The sequence below is a fragment of the Sardina pilchardus genome, chromosome 4, assembly GCF_963854185.1.
Source record: "Sardina pilchardus chromosome 4, fSarPil1.1, whole genome shotgun sequence".
NCBI classification, from domain to species: domain Eukaryota; kingdom Metazoa; phylum Chordata; class Actinopteri; order Clupeiformes; family Clupeidae; genus Sardina; species Sardina pilchardus.
The window spans coordinates 39,572,149-39,582,148 of NC_084997.1; the positions used below are offsets into that span (position 1 = coordinate 39,572,149).

The window sequence follows — 10,000 nt, forward strand, 5'->3', positions numbered from 1 at the left end:
CAGGCGCCTTCAAGTTCAACTCCAAATGACCTCTTGCAGCAGCGAGAGCTGCCGGTGACAGCAGGGGAGGGGATACAAACGCTGCTATGAAGTTGTACACTCTCTACTTCCCGTAGTCTAGACGTGACCACGTAACAAAACATGAGGCACGGACCCGCATGGACCCTTGTGGATATGAAGAGGCATCTAAACACCTGCACATACGTCAGGGATGTAAAAGCCAATTAGGGCAAAGTCCTGACGTCATGAAGGCAGGGTCTAGGCGGGTCTAGGCTCCGCAGTACCTCTAGAGCTGCTGCTCCGCTGCTCAGCAGCCGCCTTGCCACGCCTTGCTCCCGTGATAAGTTGAGGCCGAAAACACACCCATCTAGACCATTGTGGACAGATTTTTAACCACGTGCATCTTGTGCTGCGCAGTGTTTGTGCTGCGCAGCCATCTTGAACGCGCCTAATATATTAGCCAAGGAGGGACATACCTGATATTCTAGCTCTAGATTCCAGAACAGAGCAAGATGGATCACTTTTGACTTGCTCAAGTGTCGTCCCAGACGCTGGCTACAGTGCTGATTCTAAAACGTTAGCTGATCCATCTTGTTTTCCGCTATAGTATCTTTGGTAAGGAGGCAGAACGAGACCCCTGTCATAATCGTCATGGGGAGATTCCTTCCAAACCTGTTCCAAACGGCCAATCACATACTTGAACTGACGTCATATATATAGTATATACTCTACAGGTTGTAGTGCAGTATGGTTTAGTGTAGGCTACAGTACAGTATATATTCTATAGGTTGTAGTGCATCATGGTTTAGTGTAGGCTACAGTATATACTCTACAGGTTGTAGTGCAGCATGGTTTAGTGTAGGCTACAGTACAGTATATATTCTATAGGTTGTAGTGCAGCATGGTTTAGTGTAGGCTACAGTACAGTATATATTCTATAGGTTGTAGTGCAGCATGGTTTAGTGTAGGCTACAGTACAGTATATATTCTATAGGTTGCAGTGCAGCATGGTTTAGTGTAGGCTACAGTACAGTATATATTCTATAGGTTGCAGTGCAGCATGGTTTAGTGCAGGCTACAGTATATATTCTATAGGTTGTAGTGCAGCATGGTTTAGTGTAGGCTACAGTATATATTCTATAGGTTGTAGTGCAGCATGGTTTAGTGTAGGCTACAGTACAGTATATATTCTATAGGTTGTAGTGCAGCATGGTTTAGTGTAGGCTACAGTACAGTATATATTCTATAGGTTGTAGTGCAGCATGGTTTAGTGTAGGCTACAGTACAGTATATATTCTATAGGATGTAGTGCAGCATGGTTTAGTGCAGGCTACAGTACAGTATATATTCTATAGGTTGTAGTGCAGCATGGTTTAGTGTAGGGTACAGTATATATTCTATAGGTTGTAGTGCATCATGGTGTAGTGTAGGCTACAGTACAGTATATATTCTATAGGTTGTAGTGCATCATGGTTTAGTGCAGGCTACAGTATATATTCTATAGGTTGTAGTGCAGCATGGTTTAGTGTAGGCTACAGTACAGTATATATTCTATAGGTTGTAGTGCAGCATGGTTTAGTGTAGGCTACAGTACAGTATATATTCTATAGGCTGTAGTATAGCATGGTTTAGAGTAGGCTACAGTACAGTATATACTCTATAGGTTGTAGTAGTGCAGCATGGTTTAGTGTAGGCTACAGTATATATTCTATAGGTTGTAGTGCAGTATGGTTTAATGCAGGCTACAGTATATATTCTATAGGTTGTAGTGCAGCATGGTTTAGTGTAGGCTACAGTATATATTCTATAGGTTGTAGTGCAGCATGGTTTAGTGTAGGCTACAGTATATATTCTATAGGTTGTAGTGCAGCATGGTTTAGTGTAGGCTACAGTACAGTATATATTATATAGGTTGTAGTGCAGCATGGTTTAGTGCAGGCTACAGTATATATTCTATAGGTTGTAGTGCAGCATGGTTTAGTGTAGGCTACAGTACAGTATATATTCTATAGGTTGTAGTGCAGCATGGTTTAGTGTAGGCTACAGTATATATTCTATAGGTTGTAGTGCAGCATGGTTTAGTGTAGGCTACAGTACAGTATATATTCTATAGGTTGTAGTGCAGCATGGTTTAGTGTAGGCTACAGTACAGTATATATTCTATAGGTTGTAGTGCAGCATGGTTTAGTGTAGGCTACAGTACAGCATATATTCTATAGGTTGTAGTGCAGCATGGTTTAGTGTAGGCTACAGTATATATTCTATAGGTTGTAGTGCAGCATGGTTTAGTGTAGGCTACAGTACAGTATATACTCTATAGGTTGTAGTGCAGCATGGTTTAGTGTAGGCTACAGTACAGTATATATTCTATAGGTTGCAGTGCAGAATGGTTTAGTGTAGGCTACAGTACAGTATATATTCTATAATAAACTGATATGATGTAGTTTAAATAAACCACTGTTGTTATACAGTTACCAGGTCTGCTTTGTAGCACATTAATTAAATATCAAGTGTTTTCCGTGTGTATATTTAACCAACAGCATAAAATTATGGTTTAGTGCAGGCTACAGTATATACTCTATAGGTTGTAGTGCAGTATGGTTTAGTGCAGGCTACAGTACAGTATATAATCTATAGGTTGTAGTGCAGCATGGTTTAGTGCAGGCTACAGTACAGTATATATTCTATAGGTTGTAGTGCAGCATGGTTTAGTGTAGGCTACAGTACAGTATATATTCTATAGGTTGCAGTGCAGCATGGTTTAGTGTAGGCTACAGTACAGTATATACTCTATAGGTTGTAGTGCAGCATGGTTTAGTGCAGGCTACAGTATATATTCTATAGGTTGTAGTGCAGCATGGTTTAGTGTAGGCTACAGTATATATTCTATAGGTTGTAGTGCAGCATGGTTTAGTGTAGGCTACAGTACAGTATATATTCTACAGGTTGTAGTGCAGCATGGTTTAGTGTAGGCTACAGTACAGTATATATTCTATAGGTTGTAGTGCAGCATGGTTTAGTGTAAGCTACAGTACAGTATATATTCTATAGGTTGCAGTGCAGCATGGTTTAGTGTAGGCTACAGTATATATTCTATAGGTTGTAGTGCAGTATGGTTTAGTGTAGGCTACAGTACAGTATATATTCTATAGGTTGTAGTGCAGCATGGTTTAGTGTAGGCTACAGTACAGTATATATTCTATAGGTTGTAGTGCAGCATGGTTTAGTGTAGGCTACAGTACAGTATATATTCTATAGGTTGCAGTGCAGCATGGTTTAGTGTAGGCTACAGTATATATTCTATAGGTTGTAGTGCAGCATGGTTTAGTGTAGGCTACAGTACAGTATATATTCTATAGGTTGTAGTATAGCATGGTTTAGTGTAGGCTACAGTACAGTATATATTCTATAGGTTGTAGTGCAGCATGGTTTAGTGTAGGCTACAGTATACAGTATATATTGTATAGGTTGTAGTGCAGCATGGTTTAGTGTAGGCTACAGTATATATTCTATAGGTTGTAGTGCAGCATGGTTTAGTGTAGGCTACAGTACAGTATATATTCTATAGGTTGTAGTGCAGCATGGTTTAGTGTAAGCTACAGTACAGTATATATTCTATAGGTTGTAGTGCAGCATGGTTTAGTGTAGGCTACAGTATATATTCTATAGGTTGTAGTGCAGCATGGTTTAGTGTAGGCTACAGTACAGTATATATTCTATAGGTTGTAGTGCAGCATGGTTTAGTGTAGGCTACAGTACAGTATATATTCTATAGGTTGTAGTGCAGCATGGTTTAGTGTAGGCTACAGTATATATTCTATAGGTTGTAGTGCAGCATGGTTTAGTGTAGGCTACAGTACAGTATATATTCTATAGGTTGTAGTGCAGCATGGTTTAGTGTAGGCTACAATATATATTCTATAGGCTGTAGTGCAGCATGGTTTAGTGTAGGCTACAGTACAGTATATACTCTATATGTTGTATTGCAGCATGGTTTAGTGTAGGCTAAAGTATATATTCTATAGGTTGTAGTGCAGCATGGTTTAGTGTAGGCTATAGGTTGTAGTGCAGCATGGTTTAGTGTAGGCTACAGTACTATAGGCTGTAGTGCAGCATGGTGTAGTGTACGCTACAGTACAGTACAGTATTCTATAGGTTGTAGTGCAGCATGGTTTAGTGTAGGCTACAGTACAGTATATATTCTATAGGTTGTAGTGCAGCATGGTTTAGTGTAGGCTACAGTACTATAGGTTGTAGTGCAACATGGTTTAGTGTAGGCTACAGTATATATTCTATAGGTTGTAGTGCAGCATGGTTTAGTGTAGGCTACAGTATATATTCTTTAGGTTGTAGTGCAGCATGGTTTAGTGTAGGCTACAGTATATATTCTATAGGTTGTAGTGCAGCATGGTTTAGTGTAGGCTACAGTATATATTCTATAGGTTGTAGTGCAGTATGGTTTAGTGTAGGCTACAGTACAGTATATATTATATAGGTTGTAGTGCAGCATGGTTTAGTGCAGGCTACAGTATATATTCTATAGGTTGTAGTGCAGCATGGTTTAGTGTAGGCTACAGTACAGTATATATTCTATAGGTTGTAGTGCAGCATGGTTTAGTGTAGGCTACAGTATATATTCTATAGGTTGTAGTGCAGCATGGTTTAGTGTAGGCTACAGTACAGTATATATTCTATAGGTTGTAGTGCAGCATGGTTTAGTGTAGGCTACAGTACAGTATATATTCTATAGGTTGTAGTGCAGCATGGTTTAGTGTAGGCTACAGTACAGCATATATTCTATAGGTTGTAGTGCAGCATGGTTTAGTGTAGGCTACAGTATATATTCTATAGGTTGTAGTGCAGCATGGTTTAGTGTAGGCTACAGTACAGTATATACTCTATAGGTTGTAGTGCAGCATGGTTTAGTGTAGGCTACAGTACAGTATATATTCTATAGGTTGCAGTGCAGAATGGTTTAGTGTAGGCTACAGTACAGTATATATTCTATAATAAACTGATATGATGTAGTTTAAATAAACCACTGTTGTTATACAGTTACCAGGTCTGCTTTGTAGCACATTAATTAAATATCAAGTGTTTTCCGTGTGTATATTTAACCAACAGCATAAAATTATGGTTTAGTGCAGGCTACAGTATATACTCTATAGGTTGTAGTGCAGTATGGTTTAGTGCAGGCTACAGTACAGTATATAATCTATAGGTTGTAGTGCAGCATGGTTTAGTGCAGGCTACAGTACAGTATATATTCTATAGGTTGTAGTGCAGCATGGTTTAGTGTAAGCTACAGTACAGTATATATTCTATAGGTTGCAGTGCAGCATGGTTTAGTGTAGGCTACAGTACAGTATATACTCTATAGGTTGTAGTGCAGCATGGTTTAGTGCAGGCTACAGTATATATTCTATAGGTTGTAGTGCAGCATGGTTTAGTGTAGGCTACAGTATATATTCTATAGGTTGTAGTGCAGCATGGTTTAGTGTAGGCTACAGTACAGTATATATTCTACAGGTTGTAGTGCAGCATGGTTTAGTGTAGGCTACAGTACAGTATATATTCTATAGGTTGTAGTGCAGCATGGTTTAGTGTAAGCTACAGTACAGTATATATTCTATAGGTTGCAGTGCAGCATGGTTTAGTGTAGGCTACAGTATATATTCTATAGGTTGTAGTGCAGTATGGTTTAGTGTAGGCTACAGTACAGTATATATTCTATAGGTTGTAGTGCAGCATGGTTTAGTGTAGGCTACAGTACAGTATATATTCTATAGGTTGTAGTGCAGCATGGTTTAGTGTAGGCTACAGTACAGTATATATTCTATAGGTTGCAGTGCAGCATGGTTTAGTGTAGGCTACAGTATATATTCTATAGGTTGTAGTGCAGCATGGTTTAGTGTAGGCTACAGTACAGTATATATTCTATAGGTTGTAGTATAGCATGGTTTAGTGTAGGCTACAGTACAGTATATATTCTATAGGTTGTAGTGCAGCATGGTTTAGTGTAGGCTACAGTATACAGTATATATTGTATAGGTTGTAGTGCAGCATGGTTTAGTGTAGGCTACAGTATATATTCTATAGGTTGTAGTGCAGCATGGTTTAGTGTAGGCTACAGTACAGTATATATTCTATAGGTTGTAGTGCAGCATGGTTTAGTGTAAGCTACAGTACAGTATATATTCTATAGGTTGTAGTGCAGCATGGTTTAGTGTAGGCTACAGTATATATTCTATAGGTTGTAGTGCAGCATGGTTTAGTGTAGGCTACAGTACAGTATATATTCTATAGGTTGTAGTGCAGCATGGTTTAGTGTAGGCTACAGTACAGTATATATTCTATAGGTTGTAGTGCAGCATGGTTTAGTGTAGGCTACAGTATATATTCTATAGGTTGTAGTGCAGCATGGTTTAGTGTAGGCTACAGTACAGTATATATTCTATAGGTTGTAGTGCAGCATGGTTTAGTGTAGGCTACAATATATATTCTATAGGCTGTAGTGCAGCATGGTTTAGTGTAGGCTACAGTACAGTATATACTCTATATGTTGTATTGCAGCATGGTTTAGTGTAGGCTAAAGTATATATTCTATAGGTTGTAGTGCAGCATGGTTTAGTGTAGGCTATAGGTTGTAGTGCAGCATGGTTTAGTGTAGGCTACAGTACTATAGGCTGTAGTGCAGCATGGTGTAGTGTACGCTACAGTACAGTACAGTATTCTATAGGTTGTAGTGCAGCATGGTTTAGTGTAGGCTACAGTACAGTATATATTCTATAGGTTGTAGTGCAGCATGGTTTAGTGTAGGCTACAGTACTATAGGTTGTAGTGCAACATGGTTTAGTGTAGGCTACAGTATATATTCTATAGGTTGTAGTGCAGCATGGTTTAGTGTAGGCTACAGTATATATTCTATAGGTTGTAGTGCAGCATGGTTTAGTGTAGGCTACAGTATATATTCTATAGGTTGTAGTGCAGCATGGTTTAGTGGAGGCTACAGTATATACTCTATATGTTGTAGTGCAGCATGGTTTAGTGTAGGCTACAGTATAGTATATATTCTATAGGTTGTAGTGCAGCATGGTGTAGTGTACGCTACAGTACAGTATATATTCTATAGGTTGTAGTGCAGCATGGTTTAGTGTAGGCTATAGGTTGTAGTGCAGCATGGTTTAGTGCAGGCTACAGTATATACTCTATAGGTTGTAGTGCAGCATGGTGTAGTGTAGGCTACAGTACAGTATATATTCTATAGGTTGTAGTGCAGCATGGTTTAGTGTAGGCTACAGTACAGTATATATTCTATAGGTTGTAGTGCAGCATGGTTTAGTGTAGGCTACAGTATATATTCTATAGGTTATAGTGCAGCATGGTTTAGTGTAGGCTACAGTATATATTCTATAGGTTGTAGTGCAGCATGGTTTAGTGTAGGCTACAGTATATATTCTATAGGTTGTAGTGCAGCATGGTTTAGTGTAGGCTACAGTACAGTATTCTATAGGTTGTAGTGCAGCATGGTTTAGTGTAGGCTACAGTACAGTACAGTATTCTATAGGTTGTAGTGCAGCATGGTTTAGTGTAGGCTACAGTACAGTACAGTATTCTATAGGTTGTAGTGCAGCATGGTTTAGTGTAGGCTACAGTACAGTATATATTCTATAGGTTGTAGTGCAGCATGGTGTAGTGTAGGCTACAGCATATATTCTATAGGTTGTAGTGCAGCATGGTTTAGTTGAAGCCCTGTTCCATACGATGCCCTGTGCATGCAGTCCTTCCAATGTGCCGGTGACATCACAATAGCCATATGCTGTTTGAAGTTGCACTGCTTGCTGTTGAAGGGAGTCACAGGTCACTCTCATTGGTCTTAAAGGATATTACGCCCAAAACACCCCCATAGCCGATTAAGAGACATAAGAAGCAAGCAAGCGCCTGCATTTCAAAACAACACCACACGGATAGTGTACTGGACACCCCCCTTAATGTAATGAAGCTGTTCTCAACTGACCACACGTTTTACATGGCCAAGATATAACCATAACCATGACTATAACTATAGCCAAGATAGAGCCATAACCATAACTATAACCAAGATAGAGTCCATACTGTCCTATGTGGCAAAAATGGTGAGAATTCAGCATTGACAAGCAAGGTAATACCTCACTATGGCCACTAGAGAGCAGTCTATAGAAAGGCAACATGCAACAGCCAACTTCACTACTGCACACAAGTGCACTAGTCTCATGTATTCAACTACAATAAAGTCTCATGTGTTCCTAAAATAAAACCTCATGTATTCAACTGACAAAACAAAATGAGTCAGAAGAGGGGGAGGTTACTTTAGTTACTTTACGACCAGACTAAGTTCTCTACGGTAGAACATGCATCTGGTTACTTTACCATCAGACGAAGTTCTCTACAGTGGAACATGCATCTGGTTACTTTACGACCAGACAAAGTTCTCTACAGTGGAACATGCATCTGGTTACTTTACGACCAGACGAAGTTCTCTACAGTAGAACATGCATCTGGTTACTTTACCATCAGACTAAGTTATTTACAGTAGAACATGCATCTGGTTACTTTACGACCAGACTAAGTTCTCTACAGTAGAACATGCATCTGGTTACTTTACGACCAGACGAAGTTCTCTACAGTAGAACATGCATCTGGTTACTTTACGACCAGACGAAGTTCTCCACAGTAGAACATGCATCTGGTTACTTTACCATCAGACTAAGTTATTTACAGTAGAACATGCATCTGGTTACTTTACGACCAGACGAAGTTCTCTACAGTGGAACATGCATCTGGTTACTTTACGACCAGACAAAGTTCTCTACAGTGGAACATGCATCTGGTTACTTTACGACCAGACGAAGTTCTCTACAGTAGAACATGCATCTGGTTACTTTACGACCAGACGAAGTTCTCTACAGTAGAACATGCATCTGGTTACTTTACCATCAGACTAAGTTCTCTACAGTAGAACATGCATCTGGTTACTTACACACCTACACACAGACACATCACCCCCCCACACACACACACACACAGACACTTACCCACACACACACACCTACACAGACACTTACCCACACACACACACACCTATACACACAGACACTTACCCACATACACACACACAGACACTTACCCACACACACACAGACACTTACCCACCAACACACACACACACACACACACACACACACACAGATCAGATGCAGTGTACACTAAGCAGATGGAGGGTGTAGGCTATGTGAGCACGCATGCAACTGGGCAAGTCTGTATCAGCACATTTCATTTGGAATAACATTTTACTGTAGAGTTGGAGTGCAGTGTAACACACAGACACACACACACACACACACACACACACACACACACACACACAGAGAGACACATTGGCAAGGCCACTAAGTCCCCTCACAGATTGGACGGTGTATACTGTAAGCCACCTGTCTGTAGGCTACCACACTCCAGTGTATCCACACACACACACTAGCTCTCTCTCTCGCTCACACACACACACGGCTGCTTGCTGGAAGGGTTAATGCTCCTCCGCTCCGCTCCGACCCACATTATAGCCTGTGCACAGAACACATTGCCCCAGTGCTATAGTGCTATTTTATTCATTCACTCGCACTGCCAACAGGCCCACACAAACACACACAAACACACACACACACACACACACAAACACAAACACAAACACACACACAAACACAAACACAAACACACACACGACTCAATTTGACCGTGGTGTGAGTGAGGCGGGGGTCTCTCTATCTCTGTCCCTCTCTCTCTCTCTCTCCCTCTATCTCTGCCCCCCCCCCCTCTCTCTCCTCCCTCCCTCTCGCTCGCGCAGGCCCTGTCTCGCGCTGATTCCGTTGGCCGCTCGCTCTCCTGCGTTCGGATTCTTCACCCCCGTTATGGACTAGCCGCTCGCCTCGGTTCGTCGCATCGGGAATACAAAGGAAAACACTCA

General features: G+C 40.6%; 1 protein-coding gene across 3 annotated transcripts in view; it reads left to right on the plus strand.

Annotated features, from left to right (window-relative positions):
- Window positions 1-9,931: 9,931 nt before the first annotated feature.
- LOC134079225 (mitogen-activated protein kinase kinase kinase kinase 4) overlaps window positions 9,932-10,000 on the plus strand; it is a 57,750-nt gene continuing 57,681 nt past the window's right edge. For 2 of the 3 annotated variants that reach the window (XM_062535443.1, XM_062535444.1), the window contains exon 1: window positions 9,936-10,000. This exon is cut by the window's right edge and continues 251 nt beyond it. The gene's annotated coding sequence lies outside the window, so the exon portion shown is untranslated. The other variant, XM_062535445.1, reaches the window with a different exon arrangement.